A 15,944-nucleotide genomic window follows, 5' to 3' on the forward strand; every position below is an offset into this window, starting at 1 on the left:
TTATTAACTATTTAAGGTAATAAGTTGCGCCTTTTTATTGACTAAAACGGTTCCACGACAAACGTAGGAGTCCCAAACGTAGGAGTGGAAAAACATCGAAGTGGACAAACGCAGGAGTCCCAAACGTCAGAATGGGACAAACGCAGGAGTGGGACAAACCTCCCTCGGTCCCCTTATTTTTCTTAGTTAGGTTAGGTTAGGTTATAGGCCAGGGGGCCGAGCGCTGCGGCTAGGCAGGCTAGGGGGGCGAGCGTTGCGGCCATAACCATTTTTTTGTAGACAGAGGGATATAAAAAAAATTCAAAATTGTCATAATATTAAAATAGCGGAGACTCCTGCGTTTTACTTAAGCAATGTCCACTCCGACGTTTGTCCAATCCGACGTTTTTCCCACTCCTATGTTTGTCCACTCCGACGTTTGGGACTCCTGCGTTTGTCCACTCCGACGTTTGGGACTCCTACGTTTGGGGTAGGACCACTGAAACATTTCTCATAATATTGTACTATAAACGGCATTGCTAAAGCATTAGTAATTTTAACGTCTTTAGTTATGATACAGTTTAGACGAAAACTCGACAAACCCATCATCAATTCAAGTTTGTATTAAAAATAAAAGAGCGTAGGTGTTTTTTAACCCCTTCTTTACACACAATAGCTTTAAACCTGCATGGAAATTTGTGGATCCAGTATTCATTTTTGTAACCACTCTAAATGAACTCTGCATAATGAAGCTACTATAGCAAAGCAGAATTAAAAATTTTACAACATTTTTTTGTTCTTTTGAAGGTAAGGCAAATTCTTTTTTTTGTTGCATTCATCAAAAATAGATGACTATGAGCTGAAAGACAGGAACAAATTATCTATAATAGATGGAATAAGTTATAATGGGGTGGGTCTCTTATTGAGGATGAGAGTGTCCCAACAGACAAGAAAATAGCCTAAAACCACCACAGGACAGGTAGGTATATTCCCTGAAGAGTAGAGCCCAATCGATTTAGCGGTTACCGAAATCTTAAGCTTCAGACAGACGAACACACATTGTTCTACTTTGTATTATAGATATAAAATTATAATCTTAATATTTGGGGAAGATTTATTTATTTTCTCTTTTCCCTTCCCTGAAGCTGACTATAAATGTCATGTTGCTTAGGCTTAGCTCGTCAATATTATTTTACTTGAAGGATAGAGAAACAAGGATGTAACAATTCATTTGTTGGGAAGGAAATATTTTACTTGAAGGATAGAGAACAATTAGTTCCTTGAGAAATATTCTTTGTTGGTTGGTCTGTAATGCGTTCTAGCTCAATAATCTTACTTTAAAGTAAGCAAGCAACAAGGAGCCAATTAAGAAGCGTTTTTATAGTGCCTAGGAGGCGCTTTTACTCCCCCAACTATCCACTTTTGATTTTTAAATATTATTTCTCGTATCGTATTATAAACGGCTTTCCGTGGATATAGAATGTACAATTATAAGATTAAAACTAGTTTTTTTAGCCCCGTGTTGCCGAAGGCACCGGCTAAAAAAACTGGTTTTAATCTTATGATTGTACATTTCTATATTCGTAGAAAACTGGATATAATACGATGCTAGACATAGTTTTTTCGTATGGATGAGAACCGGTTCCTATCCACCGGATTCGAATGAATACGAGAAAATAAATTAAAAATGATCGGGGCCTATTTTATCTATGCCTAACTCCTGCTGGGTACAATTTATTCAATATAAAGTAACCTTAATAGACTTAAAGTAATTATCAAACAAACGAAAAAAATTACTACCTCTTCCCTTATTTCGATTTATTTCAAAATATGGGGGGCGATATGAGAGAGACCATTATATAGTTAGTAGAAAGATTTTTACATGAAATTTAGTGTAAAACATAGCACATCCTCATATTCGAATGTTAGACAAAACCACGATACTTTGCAAACTGTCCCAATTTTGTATAACTTTATCGGAACAAGTTCCAATTACGTCATATTTTTCTTTCCCAAAAAAGAGAAGGGGGAAAGAAAAAAAAGGGAAGGGGGGAAGAAAAAAGAGATGGGAGAAAAGGGGGTTTTCCCTATCTCTTTTGAAGAGATTTTCTTCCCCCCCCTCCCTTTTTCGGGAAAGAAAAATATGATGTAATTGGAACTTGTTCCGCTAAAGTTATACAAAATTGGGACAGTTTCTCATTCCTCCAAAACCACGTCATAATTCAAGACATCAAATCTTAGAAACACAAATCAGGTAAGAATTATAGAGAAGGTTCGCTGCAAAAATTTGCATAAATTGTACATTCTTGCAAAAAATGACGTGGCTGTCAAAGGCTCAGAAAATTCAGAAAATTCAGAAAATTCGCCAAACCATGGCAAAAATTATCATATCATAACTATTTTGCATAAAAATGCTGAAATAATCCCTGAGATCGTTTTTGAGTCACATATAATTCCCCTAAAGTAACTGGATGTTTATGCAAATGTATGTTTGTCAAATAAGATCTTGTAAACAGATGGACGGATTTGGCCAGTACATTTTACAAGGAATCTCCTTTACTTGAAGAGAAGGTTTTAGGCTATTCGGTTGATAGGAAAGTATGTTATTCTCTCTTTGATTGCAAAACCTTTGTCTGGAATTCCATAAATTGCGCCTGTGTTGGGCCAAGTGATTCCCCCTTCTCTTAATACTTATGTTGTAATCTGACATAGCAGCAGTAGGGATAATTCTTAAGGTCTCATGTTATGACGCATTTTTGAGCCGAAATTCTAACCCATCACTTTCCCGACGACAATTGAATTCGCCATATGTTAAGCCAAGGTCTTCTTAGGTTAGGTTGAACGTTAATGTAGGACTAAAAGTAAAGGCAAAGGGGAGGAGGAGGGGTATACAAATGCAAATCAAGAGATTCTATCAAAATGCTTGAAAACATTGCAATTTGGAAATGATGGGGCCCAAAATATTAGACAAATATTTTGAAAAACAAAGTTAACTGATTATTATACTCTTTGATAAAATTTATGTACACAAAATCACATATCAATTATGTAACCAATTTTTCTCTCAGAAATAATTTTTAAAATTCTTCATAAACTATTTTTCTTAATTTTCGTGCATCCTTATAATAAAGTAACAGGATGTTTGTCAGTACCGAAGGATCTCGCTAACCGCTCAACCGTAATAGTTCTCCTTTACAGGGTAGCTTCAAATAGCTCCCTGTAATGTTTATAACTATTTTTGGGGAGGATATCACCACCCTCCCAAGGGGGATCGCCTTTACTAAAGCTAAATTTACTTAATCTTTGCCTGTATTATTCTTGTACTAACTCTCTATAGAAAAATGTTCTTGTCCAATGAAAGGCCTCAAATTTTGCATGTTTAACCTGGTTTTGCCAAAACATCGTGCTAAAGGTGTTCCTTTAATAATACCCATTTTTTATGATCATTCAAATTTTATAGTTTTATAGATTCTTTAGATTTTTTATTTTACATACTATTTTAATTAAATAGCTGTACATTTTATTGGTTGCCATTTACTCTACTAAAGCTTCACTGAAATATGAAATTCCTTATACAAGTTCCAGTCACTTTAGCCAACATAACTATTTTACTTAAGGGATAAGACAATCCGACAAATTAAACAACATCCCCAAATTACCCCTTTTATTGATTAGTTGGATTCTCAAATTAATGAACTGAGAAATAAAAATTTATTTAACTCCCTAAAGTTGTTGAGCCAACAAATAAAAAACGTTATTATAAAACTTTGGGGACTAGTGTAATGAAAAGGCCATTGTCCCCTCCCTTCCTGTATAAGCTGCGCTACTTCAACAATTTGGCTGTTTTGTATGACATGCTGTGTGGAAATCCTAGAGGAAGTTGATTAACACCTTGGAAAATGGAAAAACAAGTTTTGCAAACTTTTTTGCATTGCGGATTTTTTTGCTCTGATTTTTAAAAAGAACGAATTGATCAATAGTTATTTATCGTTTCGTATTACAGGCAGCGGATATCACAATGAAAAATTAATGGATTAAAACCAGTTTTTTAATCCCCGGGGCCGAAGGTATGTGTAAGTCAACCTTTTAAAAAGAATTTGAAGAGATAAAACCAATAAAACATTTTTTAGGCCTAATTGGTAAACCCTTTAAGCCCCTCAGGAGTAGAGGTTAGGGAGGAGGTAAGAAACTGTTAATAATATAAAGTATCATTTCTAAGAATATACTAAAATTATTTCTCTTTTTAGGTAAAAGTAGAGTCTAAAATTTTCATGAATGTAAATGTTTCTTTGTGTTCAAAAACACAAAATGCAAAATGATGACCTTTAATAAAACTGGCGTTTTAGCAATAGTAAAAAATAAAAGTCTTTTCTTTCAATTGGGAGAATGCCTTAGTACATAAACATTGTATTCTTATTAATTTTAAATCATTTGATCAAGATCGTGAAATCAAACCATGGCATATCTAAAGAGGTAAAAAATAACCCTGCTTTTTCGGATACGCTTTATTAGTAAGAGAAACAGGAATGCCTTGGCATAAAGACGAGTTAAAGCACTTAACAGTGCAAAATTAGATACTTTAAGGCAAAGGTTTTCTAATCAAAGATTTTGTCTATAATATTATAAATAAGATAAAGAGGATTGAAGCTAGTTTTATTTCAATATATGAATTAGGATATATTTGGCATTATTGGAAGAACACCTTTTTAAGTTTCTAGAAAAAAAGGTAAGGAACACTCTGCCTCAATTTATGGAAACTGCATTTTAAACAATGTTTTCAAGTAATTCTAACCTTTATCAAAATGTGCACTTAGATTCTAAAAATGGATGTAGTAAATAAGTGGATAAAAGTGGAAATTTTAGGTTGCTGTTTCACCTGAAGGGGTGAAGGGAGGAAGTTGAGGTGATAACCTGGTGTAAGATCCAAGTAATATTTTAATCCATTATTCTTAAAGTCTTATATTATAAAGCATTTTGATGTGTACGTTAAGAACATACCTCAAAACAATCCAAAGACTTATCTTTAAAAATAGTATAGCTTAAAACCATTTCAGGACCTTTGTTAAACTACCCTTAAATGGCAAACTAAATCGGTTCAGTGGTTAACAAGATCAAATGAACAAACATGAAAATATTTAATAAGGTAGAAAAAAGCTGAAAGGTATTATGAAGGCTCTTTGAAGTAATAAAAATTTTGTTTCAAGCTCTAAAAGGGACACAAGAGAATTTATCCTAAAAGAGATCTTTACATCCTCCATCCACCTCTCCCTGTGTCACATGGCTAGTACCAAAAAACAATCTAGCCAAAGACGCCATATTTCCTCCATCCACCTATCCCTATATGCCGTGGCTAGTACCAATAAAACAATCTAGCCAAAGACGCCATATTTCCTCCATCAACCTATCCCTATGTCCCGTGGCTAGTACCAATAAAACAATCTAGCCAAAGACGCCATATTTCAAACTAAATATACATGCTCGTGGTTAGACAATAGAGTTACAACAGTTATTCAGCGCATCGTAATATAGACAGCTTTAAGAAGATATTAAAAGGAAAAATTATAAGATTATAACCACTTTTGTTAGCACCGAGGGGCCGATTGATTGAGTTAACAAACCTTTACATCAATATAATGTTTTTTTTTATTCTAATATTCGTAGAAAATTGTCTGTAATACGATGCTATACATGATTTTTCAGAGAACCTGTTATAATCCATCAATTATTGATCGGTTTCGAAGCCATACTGAAAAAAAAAGAATTATAATCTGATAAAAATCTAAAGAACCAAAAGTCTATAAAAGCGGGGCCTAACAAAACAGACAGACAAACGAACTTTGATTACTATAAAGTAACAACGCATTCAATATTCATCAACAATATCTAAAACTTATTATAGTGTATGGCTTGGAAACTGATTAATATCCGCTGGATTAGAACAGGTTTGCAGCCACTCTGAAAGATCTATAGCAACGTGTTACAGACAATATTCCATGATAAAAATCATATCTAAAGTTTTTCATTTTAATGCCCACGTAAAGCTGTATAGAATATGATTAGATAAAAAAAATCATAACATATTTGCTTGAATACCGGATTTTAATATAAACATATTAAGATTTTTTATGTTTGATTATAGAGTAGTTGCGCTTCTTTTAATAAATGAAAGTTTAAACCCAAAAATTACAACAAATCTTTAATTTTGAGCAGTCTTTTCATACGTCTAATGTTAGCACCCCTCTTTCTATTTTATTACATTTAAATAGAATTCATACAAAGCAATAGAGTATCAGAAAGTAGACAAAATGTCCGCTAGTTGTCAAGGAAGTGTAATTTTAGGATCTGATTTTAACTCCTCATCCCAAAGCTATTAAGACAGTATCTCTGATGATTTGACCGTAGATGTATGGGTAATCTCATAGCAATTTAATAGTATGACACAATCCCAAGCAAAGGTCGTGCAATCAAATAGATTTTATTGATCTGTAGAATTTTAAAATCACTTTTCATAGAAGCATTGTGTAGGTCCTGGACATGTTTTAGGCTATTTCGTATATTGGTTTGCCATCCTAAGGCGCAAAATGGCACCAAAAAAATGACGTCATAAAATAAAGTTGTCCAATGAGAGGCCAGTATACATTGTAATTGACCAATGGTAAAATATATACTCGCCTCTCATTGGTTATTTCATCGTTTGACGTCATTTTTTTGGTGCCATTTTGCGCTGTCTCTCCTAAGTATAAACGTATAAGATGTAGATAGATGTATAATTCAGACAACTAACTGTCCCAAGTGGTAGAGCCCCTCTTCATCTAATATAAAATTATTTTTTTCTTTTGTAGGGGCTCAAACGTGTTTATATTTCCGACGCTATTAGTCGATTTCAAAGACCCAGTACAAAATGCCCTGACAGGAGAGTTACATAATTCATATAACGCATGCCCCTTCTATTATTTTACTTTGATATCCTAATAAACAAAATATATTGATTTATTTTTGTTACTCTGAATGAACATAGAATTTCTAAACATACATTTACCATCTGATTTATAACCAGATACCAAAATAGAAAGAAAATTCGCAACTACGTGTCAAAATCTTATATTTCTTTTTAATCTTTCAAAAATATTAGTTTTAAAATTTCTACATTTTTGCTCATTTTGTAATTTGGAGTGCAAATAGTTATTTCTCGCATCGTATTATAAACAGCTTTCCGCGGATATAGAATGTACAATTATAAGATTAAAACCAGTTTTTTAGCCCCGATTGTACATTTTTATATTCGTAGAAAGCTATATAATACGATGCTAGACATAGTTTTTTCGTATGGATGAGAACCGATTCCTATCCACCGGATTCGAATGAATACGAGAAATAGTGTCTATCATCATTGAAGATGCATATTAAACTATCGTCCATTGTCTTATCCCTTAAGATCCCTGACTATGAGTAAGGCTTTAATATCCTATTATATAAAGCACAAAGGTTTTTTTTTGTCTATAGCTTAAGATTTTGATAACTACCGAATAAATGAGTTCTACATTTTAGGGACGTTTACATATTCTTGGGGTGGTTCCAGGCTATTTTCTTCTTTAGTACGAAGTCATGAGATGGTTTTCGGCTGTTTTTCTTCCCAAATCGTCTACTTATGCATTCAAAAGCATGGCTACGCTTTTAATAGGTTGGTATCATTGATGTACAAATGTAACATTATGTTTTAACATGTATATATATAAATATGTTTATAGTATGTAATATTATCATATTTAATTTGTCTATGATTTGTCTAATAAGAAGAATAAATCATTTAAAACACACATCCTATGTACATGTACATTTAATAGGATGTTGGTATTGATAACATTTACTAATAAAATTAATCCATGCAAATAATTAAATGCATATTCCAAGAAATTTCTTAACATTAGATCATGTTCGTGTAGAATTTTGCAGGTTTTGGGCTAGTTTTAGAGTAGCTATACTTCTAAGTGCTAAGCAGGTTTATCTATCACCAAAAATAAACAACCATTACATTACACTTTTTTTGTTTAATGTTTTTAAAACCTTTTTTTTACACAGGAAGATCTAGAGCCTAAAATAATTGAGTTAAACTAGAGCTTTCCTGAAAAGAAGTTTCGATTCAGTACAGCTATTTTAGAGATCTTTTGCTTTAAGCCGATAGACATACAAATACTCAAACAACCAAAAAAACAAAGATACAAGTATATTATAGACAGGTAAGAATAGACTTTTAAAGACAGAAAATTAGAAAAAAGATAGATTTTTATCCTGTTTTTGATTGGTCTATAAATAATTACTCTAGTTGTACTAAGTCTAATTTTCAATGCATTGTTTGTTTTTCAGTTAAGTGTGTGTTTTTAGTCATTTAGTACATGTAATCAATAGATAAACATCCTAGCTATAGATAGATAGATAGACACACACCCTAGCATTATATATATATATATATATATAGATAGATACAGTGTTTTTAGTTCATTTAGTACATGTAATCAAAAGATAAACATCCTAGCTATAGATAGATAGATAGATAGACATTCTAGCTGTAGATAGAAAGATGGATGCAGAGTTTTTAGTCATTTAGTACATGTAATCAATAGATAAACATCCTAGCTATAGATAGATAGATAGACACATATCCTAACTATAGATAGATAGAAAGATACAAATCCTAGAATTATATATATATAGATATATAGAAAACAATGCTATAGATAGATAGATAGATAGACAGGCATCCTATTACTATAGATAGATGGATAGACATACATCCTAGCTATAGATAGATACACATCCTAGCTATAGATGGATAGATGGATACAGTGTTTTTAAGTCATAATAAGTTAAATATAATTAATATGTAGCTATATTGAGAAGGATAGATAGATGTACAAACAAAAGGATATATAGATATATAAATAGATAAACATGTTAGTGTTTATCTTTGTTAATGGCAACCTATTGTATATTTAAGTACTAGGTGTTTCAACAATTCAGCAGAATTTTAATATGGGACGGGACAAAGTGACTTAAAAATCAGCCATTTGACGTCATAAAAATGAGATATTATACATCTCTTTTTTATGGGTTATCATTCCCACTTTTCCTCTCATCTCCCTTATTTTAAAGACGTCACATGGCTGATTTTTGAAACACTTTGTTCCACTACTTTATTAAAAAACCTGCCCATAACTATGACCTAGTAACTTTTACATTATGGTCGTTGAGAATAAAGTCTATTAGAGTTACTTTAATTTGTTATCGCTATTAAATTTCCAAAAGTATTACTTTTATTTTCAAAAAAAAATATAAATTAATTAAAAAGCTTAAATTTACAGTAATCTTGACACGCTTTAAGCACTATAAGTATTAGCAGTGGATATATATTACGTGGATATATTGACAGGGGAAAATTTGTCGTCAATTTAGGTTGCTAATAAGTCCTTCATTTATTGGTCAGTTCATTTATCTAGTAGGAGGGGAGGAGTTGAATTAAAAGGATATTGTTAATTTAGCCAGCTGTGAGTATCACTTTATTGAAATCTGGTGTAACATCCACGTAACAACATATCCATTAATGGTGATATTTATATAAGTAAGTGTACATGTCGGCACTTTTATCTAGATATATTTAGGTACTGCCTGTAATTTGATATCTTTTTACATATACATAGATAGATAGATAGATTAGTAGAGAGATTGTTTTTTTTTTGTATCTAGAATAAGACTTACATTTAAAATATTTATTTCATTTTGAAACAATATACAAGAAAAAATTAATAGTAAGGTTATAGATTTTGGGTTAAGTTAACAAGATAGTTTTACAAATGGTAATTTTAATAATATAATATTATGACTTATGCAGTTAGGAAATTTGAAAAATTGGATATGAGATCGTTTTCTAGGCCTGCTTTCTCAAGAAGTTTAAAGGTAAATTGAGTTACTAACAGAGAGTGTGCAAACAAATTATTTTCATTCCAATTTAAAAATTTTTCTTCTTTACTGATTTTCATTGATCTATCTTTAGCAGCTAATATAAGGTGTGATAATTGAATATACTCATTGGTTGAAAAATCTTCATAGTACATATTATACAGATAAAATGTATCTTTAAGAAATATAAATTCTGGCCTGCTTTCATTATATTTAACGTCAAGAAACAGTGCAAGTTTATGGCTAAAAAATTTTGGAAACAGGCATTCAAAAATTTCGTGTTCAGTTGTGCTTTCTGTATTACATTTTAAACATAAGTTTGTGCTGGATAATTTAAATTTGAAAAGTTTATTTTTACTTATTAAAGTACGGCTGATTTGCTCAATAAAAAAATTTTTATAATGTAACAAGATAGGTAGGTTGATGATTTTTATAAAGCTTTTCGTCAACAGTTCTTGGTCAGGTACAAATAGATTATCTCTTATTCTTGTTTTGAGCGCAGGGTGTTGTTGGCAAATTTTCTCTCTGTTTATTTGTTTGAAGAATAGAGAGTAGATACTCTTGTTCTCGTTATGGATGGCACTCAAAGGTTTGTTCAATTTCCGGATGTGTTTTTTTTCAAAGCTTGTAAGTGGTACCAATGATCTGGCAGCTTTGACAACTTCGTTCAACTTATTTATTAGAGCTAGGTCAGGGATTGTTTGAAATAGATTGGCTTTAAGTTGGGGCAAAAAAATAGTTTTGTTGTTAATTTCGCGAGTCTCAAGAATTGATGCAATGGTTATTTTGTTGGCCTTTTCTAAGATATTTACATCTTTTTTATTGAAAGGAGTTGAAATATTTGAAAAGTGTGAAGTTAAAATTGGGGAATGAAAAAATGTTTTTTTATTTGTTTCAATGTCGTGGAAATATGCAATTGCCTTTTCAAAATATTCTCCACCATTACAGGGGTAAATTGCTTTAAATATACTCAAATGTTTTAATAAGGTTTGGTAACTAAAGTTTTTTAGCAGGGAGGAGATAGGTAAATGTTTATGTGCAAATAAAATTCCAATTGTGGTATCTTTGTGTATGGCAGAGTATTTGAGGCAATTCATGAAACTGTTAATAAAAATAGAAAAGGACTGTTGTTCTGGTCGCAGCATTTTTAGCCCACCATTAACCAAATCTAGCTCTATCCTGTGTGAAGCTATCTTGTATCTGAATGCTAAACTGCCATCAGGTTTCTTGATACTCCATAAAAATTTATTAGAAATTTTCCAAATTTTTTGGCAAATTTCTTGTCCTGGTGGAAAAACTCTATAGATGTGAAATGCCAGGGAGGATAGTAGGGAGTTACACAGGTTGCGACGTTTTAAGATGTTAAATCCAGATTGCATAGGCATACTGCAAGCTTTTCTCTCAAGTTTAATGCATAATTCTTTGTAAGTTTGTTGTCTTGCATATTCAAGGTCAAAACTTAAAAATATTCCCAAGTGTTTTATTTTGTCTACAATTTGACCGATTGAAGAAAGGTTTTCTGGAAAAGTGCCAAAAACTAGGATTTTGGTTTTGTTAAAATTGATACATAGACCGAGACCTTCAAACGTCAGAGCTGGATATTTAAATCATTTCAATGGTGCGCCAAATCGGGGTGAGCCAACTTTTCATCAATGAGAGCACAGCATTTTACGAAATGCTCCGCTGTGATTGGCTGAAATTCGGCGCAACCCGATTTGGCGCACTATTTAAATGATTTAAAGATCCAGCTCAGAACAACCGCCAGTCTGTTTTCCTATCCCTCTATCAATAAAATGATCAACTACCCTTGAGCCTGGATAGAAAAGCAGTTTGAGAGATACAACGTGTCAAGCAAAGTAAAGATGAAAGAAAAAAACTGTCTTATCGTGATAAAGAACACAAAATTGTGTTATTATTAAAGAGGAGAAAGATTTTTTTTAGTTTCTTAATTTCCATAAAAAATGATTGTCAACTAGCAGCTGATAACAAGTAATTTAATATTTCCTATTTTATAAATCCTCTAAAACAATGATTATCTACTTGACTAATTAATCCAATTTAATTAACAAGAATATGATTTTTCAAGAGTAGTAATGTAAACATTTACAATGGGTGTTTGTTATCATCATGCAGTGTTTATTCAAAATTTCTAAATTGAAATAAAATCTCAAAATCTATAATTAGAAAAAATTATAAAAGATAAAACACCAATGCACGAAGAACAAGCCCTCCCCCTAATTTCAATTTATGAAACAAATTGTGGGGGATTGGTTATTTTTTGTAAACCTCAAAAAGCTTTCTATAAAACTTTTAACCAATAAGAAAACCCTTGAATATTATTATTTTTCTGCTATGGCATAATACTTGTTTATAAGTAAGAACACTCAGAAATGATAAAATGATATTGAATTGCTACTAGTAATCTATCATAGGATGGAGGAAGGATACATTGGGCTGTTTATTACACTAGTACACAAAGTTTTATAATAAAATTTTCTTATTCGTGGCTTAACAAATTTGGGTGATCAAATGTTTCAACAACTAATTTCAATCTACAGAAGGGTAATTTTTGTGTATTATTATAGGGAGTTTAAATAAATTTTTCGGCCATTGTCTTAACTCTTCACATCCCTGACAAATGTATCATATCTCAGGCTCCAACAAATCATTTAGTATCATATTGCACAGACAAGGGTATTAACAGAGGTTTTAGATTTTAACCCTATCTCATCTATCTATCTATTTGCTCCAGGGACCTCATTCCTTTTCAATCTTGTGCTTTGACATAAAATATTAAATTCCCCCCCCCCCCCCTTCAGTATTGTTTAAATATATATATAAATAAGGGAAAGTTATTTTCTTATGCATCATCCCTGCGGGAAGCCTAACCCTGTAGGGCTACTCATGACATAACCTAAACTAACCTAACATAAAGTTAAAGAACAATAAACATATTTCTATTAAATAGTTATTTTAGCCACTTTATTAGAGTACATGAAAATCCCGTGCAACATCCAGGTCATAATATATCCATTTTGTTAGGCAATATTCTATTTTGGTGATTAGTATGTTTGTTTTCTGTTAACTTAATTCCGACCACCCAATTGAAACTGTCAGTGTGCATAAAATACAGCAAATATTCTAGACTAATGAAAATAACAATTCTTGAAAAAAGACATTGATTAGACAACTTGAATAACCCACCTTTTGAGTAGACATCTTTTATCAATTTAAGGCATTTTTCAGTATGGCTTTGAAGAACTGATTTTCAGCGATACTGAAAAATCACGTGTATTGCAGACAATTTTCATTTTTATAAAATTTTATAATAAGTTGTTTCAATTATTTTTTAAAAATTTAGCTGGAACTCTTTTAATGCAGTACATTGAATTCTTTGTAACTAGGTAATACTTACAACTAACAAAACAAATATACAAATTTGTTGGAAAATTTTTTGTAGAGCATGTTTCGATTTAAATAAGACATGTTATTAAAAAGCTGCCATAAGAAGCCCATTTATTTAAAGTCTTGATTATGGAGATGCTTCACACCTAAGCAGTTAAAACATTCGGATGGTCGGAACTTCTTTAAATGTAGAGAAGCTTTGACTTTAGTGGGGGCTTTTCCGCTTATTTATATATAAAAGTAAAATGATCTGTGTCTATATATCTGTAATATCTATTAGTGTGTAACGAAGGATCTCATTAATCGCTGAACTGATATGGTTCTCCTTTACACTATAATTTCTCAAAAGTTCTGGGAATGTTTATAACAATTTTGTGGAGGGTACCACCATCAGGAGAAATGTACCCTAGAAAAAAATTACACCCTCCCAAAAAAATATTTCGTCTACAAATAATATTTACAAATGGGTGAGGTCGACTCCCCTCACAAACCAAGTGCCACTAGAATTATCTTGGGCCGAATCCGCTAGTACACAATACAATTATCTATAATGTGCATTGTTACCCTTGTTAATTTTGTTGATTTTAAGTAGCATGCCTGCTTTGTTTAAAACGCAGGGCTCGGCAGCCGCTCGTCAGCAGTTTTTAAGCCTCAGTGAAATCATCATATTATTACTATTATAAATTCAGCTTTATGTATAAACCTTTTCCTAAACAGACAATCCATCCATGTGCACATAAGCGGGTTTTAATTTAAGGCTTGTGCGCGGCTGAGGCACGGCTCTCGATCCCTCTTTAAAAGTATCAGTTTATAAAGGAAAGATAAATGAAGCTAATACTTGCTAATGGTAAAGGTACGCTTCAATAGCTTAGTTTATTTGCTCTTATATTTTTATATGTGTATCATGAAATCCCTTTCCAGTGTAGCTTCGAAACGGATTAATATTCGGTGGATTAGAACAGGTTCCCAGCCATATTGAAAATCATGCATAGCATCGTATTACAGACAACTTTCCACGAATATAAAAAATATGAAAATCAATAACAGATTTGTTGCCCGGGTCTTTGGCCCCTCGGGGCTAACAAAAATTGCTTTAATTTTATAATTTTGTATTTTAATATCCGTGGAAAGCTGTAAGCTATAATACGATACTATAAATAACTATTCCATATATAAAATTGTCCATAAGGTCAACGCGAATTTGAATAATCTCTAATGATATTAAGTCATTAAAAAATACAAATGCTATTAAGTCATATTAAAATACAAAAATATTCTTGTAAATGGACTTTACTTTAAAAATTGTTTTAGTTGTTTTTTTAAGATCATAGTATCCTTTGAAATGTCCTTTTTCGACCTTGAAAATCCCCCAATATACTTTTTCCCCTAAAGCTGTTATTTTGCGAAAATTTTAACTGATGTACTTTCAATGTTGTTAGATACGAAGTATTCTTAATTTGTATCTACATATCAATTTATAATTTTATCTATTTTAGGTTAGGTTAGGTTATATTGGGTTAGGTGATTGCCCCACAGGGTTAGGCAATTGACCCCGCAGGAGCTAGAAATAGAAGAAAGCTACTATCAAAAAAACGAAGAATCGCCACCTATGGTGCGTTACCACGAAAGGGACTATATCTATTTATTTGTATTCTATATATCCATCAATCTGTTAATCTATACATTTATTCATTTATCTATATTTCTATTTATCAGCCAATATACTAATGCTATATCATAAAAAAACTTCATCTTTATCATAGCAACGCTACTCTATAATTCGTTATGTACATTAGTCCATAGTTCAGTTGTTCGAGTGTTATTTCATCAATATATCTTAATTGAAAGGTATACACTTTTTTTACTCACTTTTTACTAAAATTGTTAGGGGTCACATTATTGACCTTATACCTACTATTTATACTGAGGTGAAAACAAAAGAGGTTTGTATTCTGTTGACATATAGCAGCTACTTGTCAAAGAAAGGGGACACTTAATCAAGGGCAGGGTCAAAGATCCCCCCCTCACATTAAAAAAAACAAGGATGACAACATCCATAAAAGCGAAGCACTGAAACGGTAGGACAAACGGACATTAACAATTGTATAGTGTCAGAAGAGTCAAAGTAAAATTGTAAGTAAATTTGTTGAAAAACTGCTTAATTTAGGATAATGTTTATGGACATACTTACTTTTTTAGGACTTGATTATAGAGTTGCTTCGCTTATTACATTATACTTTGTTGTCCCAGGAATCAATATACCAAAAATCAGATCAATCGGATGATTAAATCACATAAAAATTTGTTGTTAAAAAAGTAAAAAAATCAACATGTTTAAAATGGACGTACGGACATTTTTGTGATGATTATAGAGTTGCTACGCTTTCTAAATCGTACCTAACTATTAAAGGAATCACCATACAAAATTTGAAATCGATAGGACAATTCTAACATGCCTAAATTAACGAAAAAGCTATCCGTTACGGACGTACGGACGGACCGACCCTAATTATAGAAAAGCTTCGCTTTTAAAAAGAATGTCAAATTTCTATGAACAGTCAAAAATCTAAAAGGTAAGTTATACAGTAGATTTTTATTGTTTGAGG

Source organism: Acartia tonsa, chromosome 3 (genome assembly GCF_053477335.1).
Source record: "Acartia tonsa isolate MP-2025a chromosome 3, ASM5347733v1, whole genome shotgun sequence".
Classification (NCBI taxonomy): Eukaryota; Metazoa; Arthropoda; class Copepoda; order Calanoida; family Acartiidae; genus Acartia; species Acartia tonsa.